The sequence below is a fragment of the Hyla sarda genome, chromosome 12, assembly GCF_029499605.1.
Source record: "Hyla sarda isolate aHylSar1 chromosome 12, aHylSar1.hap1, whole genome shotgun sequence".
Taxonomy (NCBI): Eukaryota; Metazoa; Chordata; class Amphibia; order Anura; family Hylidae; genus Hyla; species Hyla sarda.
The window spans coordinates 41,667,717-41,686,305 of record NC_079200.1 but is presented as its reverse complement, the minus strand read 5'-3'; the positions used below and the strand labels follow the sequence as shown (position 1 = coordinate 41,686,305).

Below are 18,589 nucleotides of genomic sequence, written 5' to 3'. Positions count from 1 at the left end.
ATATTCAGGGGTACAGCGTGTGGCAGTATTTTATTCAGGGGTATGGTCTCTGGCAGTATTCAGAAAATACAGGTAACTGTACATTTACATTCTCCAGACTTCAATCGTTTTATCTATTTCCTTCATGCCTCTGCGGCCACTAGGTGTGAATCAGGCCTCAGCGCTTTGCTCGGACCTTTACCAGTAGCAGACCTGGATAAGCGGACCCTCACTAAGAATAGTTGAGTACCCCTGTAGTAGTATATAGTATAGGTGCCTCCAGCTGTTGCAAAGCTACAACTCCCAGCACGTTGGACTATATAGTAGTACATAGTATAGGTCAGTGTTTCCCAACCAGGGGTGCCTCCAGCTGTTGCAAAGCTACAACTCCCAGCATGTTGGACTATATAGTAGTATATAGTATAGGTCAGTGTCTCCCAACCAGAGGTGCCTCCAGCTGTTGCAAAACTGCAACTCCCAGCATGCCCGGACAGCCAACGGCTGTCCGGGCATGCTGGGAGTTGTAGTTTTGCAACAGCTGGAGGCACTCTGGTTGGGAAATACTGGTATTACATTGCCGGTATTTTTTATATAAAAATATCGTCAGGGTGGCGAAAATACCAGCTGTGCTGATAAAATGCCGGCCAGGTAGCAACCCTAGGAGGTGGGCACAGTTTGGAGACCACTGATCTATGGGATGGCTCCACTCATCTATAATGTGTTGTGTTGGGCTGGAGGGGTTGTTCACAGCAGTGATATAACAAGCGAAGTGTTTCTGCTTAAGACAATGATTTGTACCACCCGGAGAAACACTGCTATGCACGACAATAAAAAAAGACAGCCAAAGATATCGCTATTCACACACAACGGCTGGGAACAGAGAAGACAATTGTGAACACTTCCTAGAGAATAACAGCGCCCCATCTCTGGCACACAGGGGGTCATTGTTATTTAAGGCTCCCCCAGGCGCTGGCTCACTTGGTGTGGGAAAGTGAACAGAGAAAAATACTACATCCCTATAAGGCTGAAAACAGACACAGCGGTTTGTACAAAATTAAAATAAAATTCATTTATGTAGGTTGGTGTTTTTCCCCCTAATTCTTTAATAGAAATCCTCGAATGAGAAAAAAAAAAAAAAAAAATTAAAAACACCTATACTAATACAATGTTAGATTCATAAACATGCTGGGAAGCAAAGGATCTTTGTTGCCGAGTTGCCCATAGCAACCAATCAGCTTGCTTCTTTCATTTTTCAGAGGCCTTTTCAAAAATGAAAGAAGCGATCTGATTCGTTGCTATGGGCAACTGGCCTTTTTCCTCTGGACAAGTTTTGGTAAATCTCCCCCCACTGTGTCTTCTCTGTGGAGGAGCAGCGCCATGTCTGGGGTGTGGTGCGGCCCAGAGCCAGAGGGGGCTAGGTTGGGCAGTATTGGGGCTGCTCGACCATTCCCTCTATGGGCATTGGTGTCATGGCAGTTGTAGTCCCTGCCCCGAGCCGCTCTTTTCTTTGTTAGGGACCCGCTCTAAAAAGGTGGCTGTGATGTGGCAGCAGACTTGCGAAATCCGATCAAAAAACATACACTAACAACCTAACCTGTTGGTTTAGTAACTATGCTGAGAAGTAAACAGTTCATTGTATAAAGCGTGGACCGCCTTGTCTGCTTTTCCACATTTATGGTCACATTTTTTTTTAAAGATGCCGCAGAAACTATATCATTAAAGTGAACCTGTCATATCACTGAAAAGTAATTCTTATGTATGTTACCCACAAGGTCATGCAGATGCTTTTTTATTTGTCTAGCTTCTGTATTCGGCTCACAAATCCTTCTATTCTGCTGCTCATTTATTCTGACATCCACTGCTCAGAAAGGGGCGTGTCCGAGGCAAGCACTGAGCCCGCTCTCACCCAACATGTATTCACTTCCTCCCTGAATCTGCTGTGCTGTGTCTCTACATCCAATCATTGCAGGCTGCTCTGTAACTGTCTCCTCTCTGTTTTCAGACAGGAGTCTGATAGACAGGACAGGAGTGAGCACAGAAGAGTGCTATTCCTACCCTCACTGGACTTTTCCCTTCGTATGCTTCAGCTGGGACAAAGACGATGCTGCAGCCAGATTATGTCCTAGATGGTATGGAGACCCCTAGTAGCCTTTTTTATTTTTTTTATTTTTTTTAAATAAGCCTTCATTTCTAAAAAAAAAAAAAATAATAAATAAATAAAAGGCGATACTTTGAAGTATGTTTTCAAGATGTACAACCTATAAATAAAAGTTTTTGATTCTGACAGTGACCATTTAAAAGAAAAGAAAAAAGGGGGGGGGGGGGGGGAGTTTTTCAGGGGAAAAAAAAGGTTTACCAAAAGTTGTTGTATGTTCTTAGCCTAATGCAGAAGATACAGTATACCAACGGAGAAGCTCATAAGTACTGAAAGGATTAAGATTTTTTAATAGAAGTAATTTACAAATCTGTTTAACTTTCTGGAGCCAGTTGATATATATATAAAAAAAAAAGTTTTTTTCCTGGATAACCCCTTTAACCCCTTCCTGATATTTGATACACACACACACACACACTTTATAATGCCAGAAAAGCTCCTGAGCCTGCTCAATGCACAGCGGTTGCTGGCTCTGCTTTACAGCTGACACTCGCCAGCAGTGGCTGGGATCGGAGATAACTTCAGTCCCAGGTGATTAACCCCTCTGATGCTGCAGTCAATAACAATTGCAGCATCTAGGCAGTTAGAAAGTGGGCGAGTGTCCCCTCTATCCTCTCAAATGATCCCCCTGTAATACGATTGTGTGGTACTGAGCTGGGAAGATGCTACCCGTGGCCTAATGAAGGGCATTTTAGCACTTCTAGTATGCCCTAATGAAGGCAGGATATATTTATCACAGATCAGTAGATTACCAGGATTTTTGTCATTGTCACCTTGCCTCCCAAAAACCCAAGGATAATCTAAAAGCCCTATTCAACCCAAAATGCTACTAATAAAAACTGCAACTCACCCTCCAAAAAACAAGCCCTTACACAGCTCCATAGAAAGAAAAGTTATAACGTAACACCACTGTTACATTATAATGTGGTGGCCCAGTGCAGGAGTTGTGGCCCCGTACTCCCTTGCTGCCCTGTCAGGCAGCCTCCTTACAGTGTCCCCTTATGTATATATTGTTTGCAATGTGTTATACTGTATAATGCATATAGAAAGTGTTGTTATTACTTTAAGAAAGGTTAATATGCGATCACCAGTTGTGAGTGTAAGTCAGGAGGTATCAGTGACAATGTGACCTATGGGACCCCACCAGAGTCTCCCCTATAAAAAGCCCTGGAAGGAGTCTCTTCTCTCTCTGCTGAATTGCAGTGCAGTCAAGTCCTAGAGTGTGTCTGGAGTCCATAGGAGGCCTCAAGTCAGTCACAGTAATCTATTGTCAAGTCAGAGTGGCCTGCACTAAAATTGTCCAAATCTACTGCAAGTCCCAGCAAGCCCTTAAAGGGAGCCAATCATCAGATTTTACTCTATATAATGCTTGGCAAAGCGTTATATAGGGTAAAATTGTTGTCCTCACCATCCCCGGGGTACGCTCCTGCCCCCAGGGATGGTGAAGATACGAAGTTATAAACTAGTCACCGCCGCCACCGTAAGTAGTCACCTGGGCGGGGAGCTCCTCTCATCTACTCCCGTTCTTCGGCCGGGAGCGACGCCCCCTCCGCTTGATTGATGGGCCGCGTCATTGTTCCGCTCACTGAACAGACGGAGCAGAGCGATGACGCGGCCCATCAATCAAGCGGAGGGGGCGTCGCTCCCGGCAGAAGAACGGGAGTAGGTGAGAAGAGCTCCCCGCCCAGGTGACTACTTACGGCGGCGGCAGTGACTAGTTTATAACTTCATATCTTCATCATCCCTGGGGTCAGGAGCGTCCCCCGGGAATGGTGAAAATAAAGATTTTACCCTATATAATAGGGTAAAATCTGATGATTGGTTCCCTTTAAGGTCTCTGAAGTCACTGGTCACCTCCGAGGGCCTGGATGAACTGTATAGACTGTACCATCTGTCACTCAGTAATGCTACCGTCGTCCGAAACTTGGCGCATGAATCATTATTGCCTCCGTGCCTAGCCCAGGATCCAGCGGTACACCTTCGGGTGGTATTGAGGATAAACCACGCCCTGGCATCACAAATACAAGCGGTTTAATGTCATCTGCCCTGCATCTCACACCCTCTACCACAATAAATCCTATATACATTAGATATTGCTGTAACCAAACTGGCCCGCAAAATGTTATACTTTGTCCCAAAAAAAAAAAAAAAAAACGCTCCCATATGGATCTGTCAAATTAAATGTTGAAATTAGGGAAGCAGAAACCCTGGCGCCAAAAAAATTAATAAAATAAAAAGAGAATGGGGTTTATAAAGAGCATCCACACTATTCTAGCGCACCCACCGAACACCACAAAAAGAGGTGCTGTACAGAAGTGGGCTCTTTACTTTAAAGGGTGCCTCCAGCTTTGGCATGCTGGGAGTTGTAGTTTTGCAACAGCTGGAGGCACATTGGTTGGGAAATACTGATGTAATGTCATAGCCTGGGTGGCCAGGAGTCCTTATGTTAAAACAGTTGCAGATTGTTTTGGCAACCAAGCGTAGAGGCCATGACCATGCAGGGCACCACGGGCAATCGGGACTGGAGGTACCATAACTATCAAACAGCATAAGCTTTTGTACGACCATTTAGGCCGCTGCACTATAGCACTTGCTGAACCCCCATATCAGTGTTTTTCAAACGGTGTGTCTCCAGCTGTTGCAAAACTACAACTCCCAGGATGCCCGGACAGCCTTTGGCTGTCCGGGCATACTGGGAGTTGTAGTTTTGCAACAGCTGGAGACACACCGTTTGGAAACTATTGCCTTATATATGCACGTACTTCCAGGAGGTAGCCAGGGGGCTACACTGCAATACCAGAAACAGCCTATGTATAGGAGGGTGCTGTTTCCAGAGACCATTATTGTCCATTATCAGACATTACAGCAGTCAGGCTTCCAGCGAACACTGTGCAGAGATATCAGGAGGAACAGTAGGAACAGGATTATTCATCTGTGCAGAGATTTCTGTTCCTTTACCCAATGTCAGTGAAGGGTACTACATGCTAATAACAAGAGTAAAATGATTACTACCAACATGTAAACAAACAGTCTGCCCCCTGCTGGTGGGAATGTGACTACAGGCCACAACCTGCAGAAGAATTTTATTACTGTCTATTCATCATTTTGGGACTGCACAATACTCCTCCCGTGTATATTTAGAGCTGTTATTAGTATATAGCGGACAGTCTATACCGCTATAGTAGGTTGTTAAGGATCCCATGACTTTTGTCCCGTGGACTCATCATCTGGGCTGCCAGTAATCTCCACTTCTATTATACTCTGTATACAACAGCTTCAAGCAGGAAACGTATATATCTTCTGCCAAACACAGATCCTGCTGTGTCCAAGGGGAAAAGATGGGACGATATCCAGCGAAAGAAGCCGTGACTTGTCTATATACACACAGAGATCAGCCATAACATTATATTCACCTGCCTAATATTGTGTATCGTCCCCTACAGATTCGACCCATCTAGGTTTGGACTCCACAAGTTCCTTGAAGAGGTCAGCAGCAGATTCTTTAAAGGGGTAAAGGCAGCCAAAATTAACTTATCCCCTGCCCTGTGGAGGGGATAAGTAGCTGATCACGGGGGGGGGGGTCCAACCGCTGGGACCCCCGCAATCTCCGGACGGGACCCGGCTCTGAGTGAGGAGCGCATGCAGTAGACGGCACACGCTCCATTGGAGGGACCCCCCTGTGATCAGCTACTTATCCCCTATCCTGTGGATAGGGGATGAGTTTACATTCGCTGGAGTTCTCCTTTAAATTGGCACGGCTGCAGCCTGGCATGACGTCACGCCTGAATTCGGACCGATGCGGGCAATTGGTCCAAATTCATTTAGGCTGCGCTCACTCCCTGCCTGTCAATAAGACAGGCAGGAGCGAGCGCTGAGAACAGAAGAAGCACGCATTGGCTCCCCGCCTCCCGGCATTCCGTCGCTACTGTCCTGCACTATGGTATGTCGTCTTTGGGGGGAGCGGGTTACGCAGCGGGTTTCGCGTTGCGCCGCGGCCATGGAAAGGTATTGTTTTTAAACACAGGGTGCCTCCAGTTTTTTCCCCACTACAACTCCCAGCATGCCCTGACAGCCAATATTAGGCGCATTAAGTGGTGGTCAGGGCTCGACATGGGTACTTAGAATGGTCTATGGCTGCACACCTTTCTATCATAGCCAGCAGGACTGAACTGCGTAGTTATTGTTACTGACACGTCTTTAGAGCAATAACATCACGACACACAGGCTGTTACAAAGAAGCCAGATGGTCACGCAAAGATTTGTCACCTCTACAGATACGATCGTTACGCAAAGATCTGGCACCCTTTAAGGTACCATGCTTACACAAAGACCTGTCACCATACAGGCACGATGGTCCCGCAGAGTCCCTGTCATCCATACAGGCATGTTGGTTACACAAAGGCCTGTCATCTGTTTGATTATGCAAAGACCTGTCATCCGTACAGGCATGCCGGTTATGGTGCGATTTGGTTTGTTTACATGCACAATGGTTACGCCAAGATCTGTTACATTTACTGCCACAATGGTTACGCAAGAAAGGTTATGTCTTTAGGCATGACGGTTACATGGAGGGGAGGTCGATTTTTAGAAAGCACTCACATCCACAGGTATGTGACGAAGCTAAGATCTGTATAGGGTATAGGAAGGTTGCTTCTACCAGGCTTGGCTCACGGAGTGTCCGTCTAGTTGTGTGAGTATCACATGACTTTACTATGTTACCTTTTACATTTTCAGGGGGTTGCATCAATCGTATTTACTCTGGCACATCGTCAGGTCGGCAATATCTTCCATGAAGAGGTTTGTTGGTTTAGAGAGTAATAATTTATGTACGTGGTGTTTGACGTGGTGTTTGGTTCAATTTGTGTTCCTACTGATTATGCCTTCTGATTGATGACCAAACTAGTAGTAATGTACTTGGAGGTAAAAGAACAATGTACGACGGCTAAACACGGTACCAAACCATTTGCATCATGTTAAGCTTTCATACCCTGCATGTGTCACTATAGCCGTCACACCATACAGATGTTTCTATAGCTTGGTGCCGTACATACGCTTCTGCAGGAAACATTCCGTGCATTCTTATAACTGATACTGTGCACACGTTGCCTAAAAGATACATGGATCATGATCATTCAGCTGACATGCCACAAGTACATCAGTATAGCATGCTACCACGGATATGTCACTATAACAATTATGCTATGAATAAGCTACTAGGTTTTCATACTATGCGTTCATTGTTAGTGTCCTATGTTAGTATCCTGGTGATATTGTCATGTTACACTCTTTATGCCACTTATTTACACCTTCATCTATGGTTCACACCCATCATGTCTGCAGGGGATACACTTTATTGTTACTGACATACCTTCAGAGCAATAACGTCACAACATATAGGTGGTTGTATACCAGTCATGCCTGCTATACATCTGCATGAAGATGCACTGTGTAGTTATTATTACTGACCCGTCTTAAGTGCTATTACACCCGGATTCATAGGCCGTTGGAATACACTGCTCAAAAGAAATAAAGGGAACACTAAGATAACACATCCTAGAACTGAATGAATGAACTAATCGTATGAAATACTTTCATCTGTGCTGACAACAAAATCACACAAAATCTATCAATGGAAATCAAATGTATCAACCCATGGAGATCTGGAAATGGAGTCACACTCAAAATCAAAGTGGAAAACCACACTACAGGCTGATCCAACTTTGATGTAATGTCCTTAAAACAAGTCACAATGAGGCTCAGTAGTGTGTGTGGCCTCCACGTGCCCCTATGACCTCCCTACAATGCCTGGGCATGATCCTGATGAGGTGGCGATGAGGTCCTGGACAGCCTTTGGTGCAACGTGGTGTTGATGGATGGAGTGAGACATGATGTCTCAGATGTGCCGAATTGGATTCAGGTCTGGGGAACGGGCGGGCCAGTCCATAGCATCAATGTCTTCCTCTAGCAGGAACTGCTGACACACTCCAGCCACATGAGGTCTAGCATTGTCTTGCCTAAGGAGGAACCCAGGGCCAACCGCACCAGCATGTGGTCTCACAAGGGGTCTGAAGATCTCATCTCGGTACCTTATGGCAGTCAGGCTACCTCTGGCAAGCACTTGGAGGGCTGTGCAGCCCCCCCAAAGAAATGCCACCCCATACCATTACTGATCCACCGCCAAACCAGTCATGCTGGAGGATGTTGCAGAACATTCTCCACGGTGTCTCCAGACTCTGTCACATCTGTCACATGTGCTCTGTGTGAACCTGCTTTCATCTGTGAAGAGCACAATTTGCCAATCTTGGTGTTCTCTGGCAAATGCCAAACGTGTTGGGCTGTAAGCACAACCCCCACCTGTGGACGTCGGGCCCTCATGGAGTCTGTTTCTGACCGTTTTGTGTGGGCACATGAACAGTTGTGGCCTGCTGGAGGTCATTTTGCAGGGCTTTGGCAGTGCTCCTCCTTGCACAAAGACGGAGGTAGCAGTCCTGCTGCTGGGTTGTTGCCCTCCTATGGCCTCCTCCACATCTGTACTGGCCGGTCACCTGGTAGCGCCTCTATGCTCTGGACACTACGCTGACAGACACAGCAAACCTTCTTGCCACAGCTCGCATTGATGTGCCATCCTGGATGAGCTGCACTACCTGAGCCACTTTTGTGGGTTGGAGACTCCATCTCATCCTACCACTAGAGTGAAAGCACCGCCAGCATTCAAGTGACCAAAACATCAGCCAGGAAGCAGAGAAACTGAGAAGTGGTCTGTGGTCACCCCCTGCAGAACCACTCCTTTATTGGGGGTGTCTTGCTAATTGCCTATAATTTCCACCTGTTGTCTGTTCCATTTGCACAACATCATGTGAAATTGATTGTCAATCAGTGTTCTTCCTGAGTGGACAGTGTGATTTCACAGAAGTGTCATTGACTTGGAGTTACATTGTGTTGTTTAACCCCTTAAGGACAATGGACGTACTCCTACGCCCCTGTTTCCGAGTCCTTAAGGACAGAGGACGTATGAGTACGTCCTGTCCATTCCTGGCCCCTTGCCGCTAGCTGGAGGTGAGCCGGTGCCCGATACCTGCTGATATCGATCAGCAGGCATCCCGGCATATCGCCCAGGGGGGTCATGATGACCCCCCCCATGTCGGCAATGGCCGCAGATCACTGAACGATTCAGCCCAGCGATCTGCAGCGGATTCCGGGTCAATTGGGTCTCCAGTGACCCGATGACCCGGAATTACTGGCTGATCGGGGCCGTCTCTGAAGGCCCCGAACAGCCATAGCCAGCAGGGGTGAGGTGGCACTGGTGCCACCTCACGGTCGCCCTGATTCGTCGGCCAGTTTAGCTCAGCTCCCAGCATGCAAAAATGGCATGCTGGGAGCTGTAGTTATGCAACAGCAGGAGGCAGACCACCACAACTCCCAGCATTCCCTTATGGGCATGCTGGGACTTATAGTTTTGCAGCAGCTGGAGGCACATTTTTTCTATGGAAAAGTGTACCTTCAGCTGTTGTATAACTACAACTCCCAGCTTGCACAATCAGCTAAAATACATGCTGGGAGTTGTAGTGGTGCATCTGCTGGTTGCATAACTAAATCTCCCAGCATGCCTGTTGGCTGTCGGGGACTGCTGAGAGTTGTAGTTTTGCAACAGCTGAAGGCACACTGGTTGTGAAACACTGAGTTAAGTAGCAAACCAGTGTGTCTCCAGCTGTTGCATAACTACAATCCCCAGCCAAAGTAGTATGCCACCAGCTGTTGCATAACTACAAGTCCCAGCATGCCCTTCCACTGTCCGTACATGCTGGGGGTTGTAGCTTTTGCAACAGCTGAAGGCACACTGGTTGCAAAACACCGAGTTTGTTACCAAACTCGGTGTTTCACAACCAGTGTGCCTCCAGCGGTTGCAAAACTACAACTACCAGCATGCACTGATAGACCGTACATGCTGAGAGTTGTAGTTTTGCAACAGCTAGATGTTTCCCCCCCCCCCCCCCCAATGTGAATGTACAGGGTACACTCACATGGGTGGAGGTTTACAGTAAGTATCCGGCTGCAAGTTTGAGCTGCGGCAAATTTTCTGCCGCAGCTCAAACTGCCAGCGAGAAACTACTGTGAACCCCCGCCCATGTGACTGTACCCTAAAAACACTACACTACACTAACACAATAAAATAAAAAGTAAAAAACACTACATATACACATACCCCTACACAGCCCCCCTCCCCAATAAAAATTAAAAACGTCTGGTACGCCACTGTTTCCAAAATGGAGCCTCCAACTGTTGCAAAACAACTACTCCCAGTATTGCCAGATAGCCACTGACTGTCCAGGCATGCTGGGAGTTTTACAACAGCTGGAGGCACCCTGTTTGGGAATCACTGGCGTAGAATAACCCTATGTAAGTCCCTAATTTAGGCCTAAAATGCGCATGGCGCTCTTTCGCTTTGGAGCCCTGTCGTATTTCAAGGCAACAGTTTAGGGTCACATATGGGGTATCGCCGTACTCGGGAGAAATTGTGTTACAAATTTTGGGGGGTATTTTCTGCTATTACCCTTTTTAAAAATGTAAAATTTTTGGGAAACCAAGTATTTTATGTAAAAAAATAAAATAAATTTTTTTTAACCTATGCAACAGTCGTGAAACATCTGTGGGGTATAAATGTTCACATTACCCCTTGTTACGTTCCCCAAGGGGTCTAGTTTCCAAAATGGTATGCCATGTGTGTTTTTTTTTTTTTTTTGCTGTCCTGGCACCATAGGGGCTTCCTAAATGCGGCATGCCCCCAGAGCAAAATTTGCTTTCAAAAAGTCAAATGTGAGTCCTTCTCCTCTGAGACCTGTAGTGCGCCAGCAGAGCACTTTTCATCCCCATATGGGGTGTTTTCTGAATCGGGAGAAATTGGGCTTCAAATTTTGGGGGGTATTTTCTGCTATTACCCTTTTTAAAAATGTAAAACTTTTGGGAAACCAAGCATTTTAGGGAAAAATTATTATAATTTTTTTTACATATGCAAAAGTCGTGAATCACCTGTGGGGTATTAAGGTTCACTTTACCCCTTGTTATGTTCCCCGAGGGGTCTAGTTTCCAAAATGGTATGCCATGTGTTTTTTTTCCTGTTCTGGCACCATACGGGCTTCCTAAATGTGACATGCCCCCTAAAAACCATTTGTCGCTCCTTCCCTTCTGAGCCCTCTTCTGCGCCCGCCGAACAATTTACATTGACATATGAGGTATGTGCTTACTCAAGAGAAATTGGGTTTCAAATACAAGTAAAAATTTTCTCCTTTTTACCCCTTGTAAAAATTCAAAAATTGGGTCTACAAGAACATGCAAGTGTAAAAAAAATGAAGATTTTGAATTTTCTCCTTTACGTTGCTGCTATTCCTGTGAAACACCTAAAGGGTTAAAACACTGACTGAATGTCATTTTTAATACTTTGGGGGGTGCAGTTTTTATAATGGGGTCATTTGTGGGGTATTTCTAATATGAAGACCCTTCAAATCCACTTCAAACCTGAACTGGTCACTGTATAATGTTGAAGAGTTTGAAAATTTTGTGAAAAATGTAAAAATTGCTGCTGAACTTTGAAGCCCTCTGGTGTCTTCCAAAAGTAAAAACTCATAAATGTTATGATGCAAACATAAAGTAGACATATTGTATATGTGAACCAAAAAAATAATTTTTTTTTGAATATCCATTTTCCTTACAAGCAGAGAGCTTCAAAGTTAGAAAAATGCTAAATTTTCATTTTTTTCATCAAATTTGGGGATTTTTCACCAAGAAAGGATGCAAGTTACCATAAAATTTTACCACTATGTTAAAGTAGAATATGTCACGAAAAAAACAATCTCGGAATCAGAATGATAAGTAAAAGTATTCCAGAGTTATTAATGTTTAAAGTGACAGTGGTCGGAATTGCAAAAAATGCTCTGGTCCTTAAGGTGTAAAATGGCCTGGTCCTTAAGGGGTTAAGTGTTCCCTTTTTTTTTTTTTTTTTTGAGCAGTGTAATTCCCTATTGACTTCCAGCTATTGTCTGGCTGCAGTGTTTTTGGCCCCAAAAAACGCCATGTGCGGCAATTTTGAGAAAAACACTGGGGGGAGATTTATCAAATTCTGTGCAGAGGAAAAGCTGACCAGTTACCCATAGCAACCAGTCAGATCTTTTGTTTTATATTTTTCAGAGGCCTTTTTAAAATTGAAAGAAGTGATCTGATTGGTTGCTATGGACAACTTTTCCTGTGCACGGGTTTTGTTAAATCTCCTCCCACTTTTTTGCAACTGTAATACAGTCAGAGGTCTTTGGGTATGGAAAGGATTGGGCATAATGAATTCCAACACCCAGGGGAAGATTTATCAAATCCTGTGCAGAGGAAGAGTGGTGCAGTTGCCCATAGCAACCAATCAGATTGCTTCTTTCATTTTCCACAGGCCTCTTTAGAGGCCTGTGGAAAATGAAAGAAGCAATCTGATTGGTTGCTATGGGCAACTGCACCACTCTTCCTCTGCACAGGGTTTGATAAATCTCCCCACCAAACCTTTTGTTCTCAAGGGTCCGCTACAGAAATCGGGATGTGGTTTACTTCCCTCTCTATAGTGAGAACACATGCACACTCTCCCAAAAGGAGGAATGCATTAGACTTTGTATAGAAAAATATGGGGGAGATTTATCAAAACCTGTCCAGAGGAAAAGTTGCCCAGTTGCCCATAGCAACCAGATTTTGCCATGGGCAACTTTTCCTCTGGACAGGTTTTGATAAATCTCCCCATAGTATCTGGAAACTATTAGAAAAAAGATGTTACAGAAGGGGTTCTTGAGCCACAACAGATCTGACGCCACGCCCCCTCAATGCAAGTCTATGGGAGGGGGCGTGGCCGTGACATCCCAAGCCTCCAGTGCTGCACTCAATGTTCTAAACCAGTGGTCTTCAACCTGCGGACCTCCAGATGTTTCAAAACTACAACTCCCGGCATGCCCGGACAGCCGATGGCTGTCCGGGCATGCTGGGAGTTGTCATTTTGCAATTGTGTCCCCAGCGGCGGGACTCCCGCGATCAGACATCTTATCCCCTATACTTAGGATAGGGGATAAGATGTATAGGGGCGGAGTACCCCTTTAAGCTTCAATTCACATCATTTTGTCCTAATCTTTAATTGCATCCTGTCATACACCCAGAGCTGCAGACTATAATCTGTATGTGGCCACCAGAAATCTATGAGATCTCATGAGTTATTCCTAATAAACTCCCAAATCTCAGGTCTGCAACTCCATGTCATCCATATTACATCTCAATGATTTGCTGGTTAAAAAAGAGGTTTTAACCATTTAAAAAAATTATAAAAAAAATGTGTATATTATATATACACATACATATATATATATACACACACACACATACACATTGCCTATCGCCCCAAAGGCGGCGACAAGCAGCACAGTGTGTCAGGGAATCCCCACTACCCTCTAACTTCTCAGCATTCGGCAGGGATTCCCTCACTCAAGTATTTTATTTAGTACTGGCAAGCAACAGAGAAGTAGCCACCCTCCTACTGCAACCTGGCATATGTAGAGTGGGCGCACTTACCTCCCACTGGTTTAACCAGTTATGAGTTGGGCGTTTTTGAGAGGTTAGAATTTAAAGGGGAACTCCAGCATTCCCAAATAAATTTTAACAATCTGTCATCACTTTCATGCTGACTGAACTGTGAATTATAAGGGTCCCTGGAGGTTTTTTTTCTCCCCATTCCACTTGCCAACATACTATCAAAAAAATATTGCGAAAGAGAAAAAAAAATAAAAATAATTTTGTGATGACATTTTTGAAGAAAAAAAATGTAATTTTATAAATTTGTTTTTACACAGGGCACTTCACGGTAAAAACTTATTTTATGGGTCAGTACAATGACAGCAATACCCAATTTATATAGCTTTTGTTTCATTCTACAAATATTGTGCTAGGCTTCCAGTATCCGTAGTTTCAGGTGCTGCACATCTCGTATCTTCACAGCATAGACAATTGCCTTCAGATGACCCCAAAGATAAAAGTCTAAGGGGGTCAGATCGGGAGACCTTGGGGGCCATTCAACTGGCCCACGACGACCAATCCACTTTCCAGAAAACTGTTCATCTAGGAATGTTCGAACCTGACACCCATAATGTGGTGGTCACCATCTTGCTGGAAAAACTCAGGGAACGTGCCAGCTTCAGTGCATAAAGAGGGAAACACATCATCATGTAGCAATTTCGCATATCCAGTGGCCTTGAGGTTTCCATTGATGAAGAATGGCCCCACTATCTTTGTACCCCATATACCACACCATACCATCAATTTTTGTGTTCCAACAGTCTTGGAGGGATCTATCCAATGTGGGTTAGTGTCAGACCAATAGCGGTGGTTTTGTTTGTTAACTTCACCATTCACATAAAAGTTTCCTCATCACTGAACAAAATCTTCTGCATAAACTGAGGGTCCTGTTCCAATTTTTGTTTTGCCCATTCTGCAGCACCTGAAACTACTGGAAGCCTGTGCTAGCATTTCTCCTGCGGTGTATATAGTAGTATATAGCAGTGTATACGGATACTGGAAGCCTGTGCTAGCATTTCTCCTGCGGTGTATATAGTAGTATATAGCAGTGTATACGGATACTGGAAGCCTGTGCTAGCATTTCTCCTGCGGTGTATATAGTAGTATATAGCAGTGTATACGGATACTGGAAGCCTGTGCTAGCATTTCTCCTGCGGTGTTGCTATCAGTGTGTGAAGAGTGGGAGAAGAGGGTTGCATGGACAATCCAACACAATGGGCAGCACATTGAACACCACATTGAAAAACCAAGCACATCATTGTTTTTCTTGTGCAATTCCCAATAAGTTTTGTGTCACATGACCCTCTTCCTGTTGAAAAAAAAAACAAAAGTTGTATTCAAAATGGCCACCATGGTCACCACCCATCTTGAAAAGTTTCCCCTCTCACATATACTAATGTGCCACAAACAGGAAGTTAATATCACAAACCATTCCCATTTTATCCATATAAATGTCCTACCCTGTATATATAATACGAAGATCATTCTTCTAAGATGGTGGTTACACCCTGTGTGACAACACAAAGAGAAACACAGCCGCACATCCACCATTTGTATTTTGATCTACTTGCTTCTTAGCATAATTTTAAAAAACTAACAGGTTGTTATTCATTTGATCAAAAAGTACAAGCCCACTCGCCACGTCAAGGCCACCTATTCAGAGTGGGTCTCTAACACTGGCGCAGCGCTGGGCGGCGAACCACTGACTCCGAGACACCATGCCCACAGGGGGAACGATCCAGTATCCAGGCAGCCCCACTGCTGCCCGACCAAGCCCCTGGGCCACACCACCCCACAGAAACAATGGCTGTCCAGGCATGAGGGGAGGTGTAGTGTAACAACAGCTGGAGGCCCACTGGTTGGGAAACACTGCATTAGACAGCACCCATAGACTGGTTTTATAAATCTGCTGCAATATCTGTACAAGATGCCAGGCCACAAATGTATCACAAAACCGCAGCACTTTAAAGTAATCCATATCCCACATGTCTTTTTAACTACAAATTGCCGATAACCATACTGCAAAACTGAGGCAATTTAAAGGGTACTCCGCACCCCTAGACATCTTATCCTCTATCCAAAGGATAGGGGATAAGATGACAGATCACCGGGGACCCCCGGGATCTCGGCTGCAGCAGCCACCTGTAAGACTTCCACCTCACACCAGCAACGCTGGAGGCTTCGAGCCCGACCACAATGGCGGACGAGTGTGACATCACAACTCTGCCCTGTGTGATGTCACGCCCCCTCAATGCAAGTCTATGGGAGGGGGCGTGCCGAACCTCTCAGACTTGCATTCAGGGGGCGGGGCGTCACACAGGGTGGAGTCGTGATGTCACGCTCGTCCGCCATTGTGGTTGGGCTCCGAAGCCTCCGGCGTGAGGTGGAAGCCGTACAGGTGGCTGCTGCAGCCGAGATCCCGAGGGTCCCCAGCAACGGGACCCCAGCGATCTGACATCTAATCCCCTATCCTTTGGATAGGGGATAAGATGTCTAGGGGTGTGGAGTACCTTTTTAAGTTTCCCAGATCAAAAGGAGAAATCTGCAGACAAAACACCTTCTCCTCCATCCACAGGATAGGGGATGAGTAGCTGATCGCGGGGGTCCGAGCGATAGGACCCCCTGCGATCACCGGGACCCAGCGAGGAGAACATGCTGCAGGCGGCCTGCGCTCCATTCATTCCTATGGGAGCGCCGAAAAGACACACTCGGAAATAATCGGCTCTCCCATAGAAATGAATGGAGGGCATGGTGTCTACCAGCAGACGTGATGCACTCCTCAGTGAGAGAGCTGGTGTCATGCCACAGAGATCGCAGGGGGGGGGTCCCACAGTTCAGACCTGCCCGTGTGACCGAACCCATAGGGTCTATTTACACATTTTTGCTTCAGCAGATTTCTCTACCTATTGACTTCAACGGGTAGCAAAATGTGCTGCAGCAAATAAGAACATGTAAACTGACCCCAAGGCCACATTGCACACCGCAGAATTTCTGCACTGAATTCTGCTTAAGTTTATAACCAATTCTCTTCAATGGTATTCTGTGGTCCCATTCACACAGATTTTCTGCTATAAATTCATGCAGAATTCAATGCAAAAATTCTGCCATATAAACCCGGTCTAAAGGAATGTTAACGTGTGTATTACACACTGTAGATTTTCCTACCCATTGACTTCATTGGATAGGAATATCTGCAGCAAAACAAGCACGTGCAAGCGTATCTTTAGTGGTGTTCACCTGGGAGGATTTAGAAGAGTTTGCAACTGCAAGTTGGAGTTGCAGAGGAATTGAAGTTAACATAATCAGATGTTGATTTTCCGCTACAAAAAAAAATCTGCTGTGGCTCAAACACGCTGAGGGAAACCCTACTAAATTTACCCATGTGAACAAATCCCTAGGGTGCATTAGGAGATTCGCCGCTATGGCATTCTGCAAACAGAATATTGGCATGCAGATTTTCTGCAATTCCACTGTCAGTGGGCCGCAAAATAATCTGCTTGCTGAATTTCCACTGGAAAATGTGGGGGAGAATTCATCTAAACCTGTGTAGAGGAATAGTGGTGCAGATGCACCACTCTTCCTCTACACAGGTTTAGATGAATTCTCCCCCACATTTTCCAGTGGAAATTCTGCAAGCAGATTATTTTGTGCGTGCAAACATACCCTTAGGGTACATTCACACAGTGAAGATCTGCTGAGGATTTTCTGCAACAGAGTTAAAAAACACATTGGGGGTAGATTTATCAAAACCTGTGCAAAGGAAAAGTTGCCCATAGCAACCAGATTGCTTTTATTTTTGCAGAGGCTTTGTTAAAAATGAAAGTGAGCTGATTGGTTGCTATGGGCAACATTTCCTATGGACAGATTTTGATAAATCTCCCCCATTGATTTGTTTTGTGTAGAAAATGTACATTTTCTGCATCTGATCTATAGCAGATTCGCAGCCTGCGATCACACTTTTAGTCTATGTTTACACACCAGAATGTCCGCACGGAAAATCAGCAGACTGCGGGCGCCAGGACAGCTCAGGAATGCGCAGTCTTACAGACAGCAATGCATTCTGTGCAGAGTCTGCAGAAAGAACGGACAGGTCTATTCTTTCTGCAGACACCGGAATTTGAATTTCTGCACCAGATGTTACTGGCGCGAAAATTCTGCTATGTGCACAGCGCAATCCCATTAAAATCAACAGGACTCTGCTGCTGCCGAATTCCCATTAAAATCCCATTTTAACAAAATTTGTGCATAGCAGCGTTTCCCAACTATAGTGGCGCCAGCTGTTGCAAAACGACTACTCCGAGCATGACCGTTCATGGTGGGAGTTGTAGTCTTGCAACTGCTGGGGGCACCCTGGTTGGAAAACATATAGGCTGAAACTAGCATAAGAGTGTATATAAACGTGTGGATTTTGACTTCTCTGTTGTAGAGAAAAGGGAGGTAAAACATCTGGAGCAAATCTGCACATGTAAAAACATACAAAACCACGGATTTTACTCATTCCCAAATTAGACCTTACCCCGGCATCACATCATGTGACGCTGCAGCCACAGGGAACACTAGATCTGAAGGGTGAGTAAAAGTTTTTTCCTATTTTATGCAGTTTCCAGCCTTTAATATTGTACTCTACAAATGTGGAAAATCCCTTTACAATAATAAAATATAATGAGAAATATGAAAATACCAAAAAATATGAACACAGAAATGCGATGAAAATTTACATTTTAAGCCATGTTTCCCACTGAGGTTCTCCAGCTGTTGCACAATTACAATTCCCATAAAGGCTGGGCAGCTAGAAGTTTTGGGGACAGACAGACAGACAGACACACACACACACACACACTTACCCCTGGGCCTGGCAATATTTCGCCATTA

At 45.1% G+C, this 18,589-nt stretch overlaps 1 long non-coding RNA gene across 1 annotated transcript in view; it reads right to left on the bottom strand.

The window, feature by feature from the left end:
* Positions 1–18,589, bottom strand: part of LOC130297090 (uncharacterized) — a 60,911-nt gene that overhangs the window by 33,875 nt on the left and 8,447 nt on the right. The window lies entirely within an intron of this gene.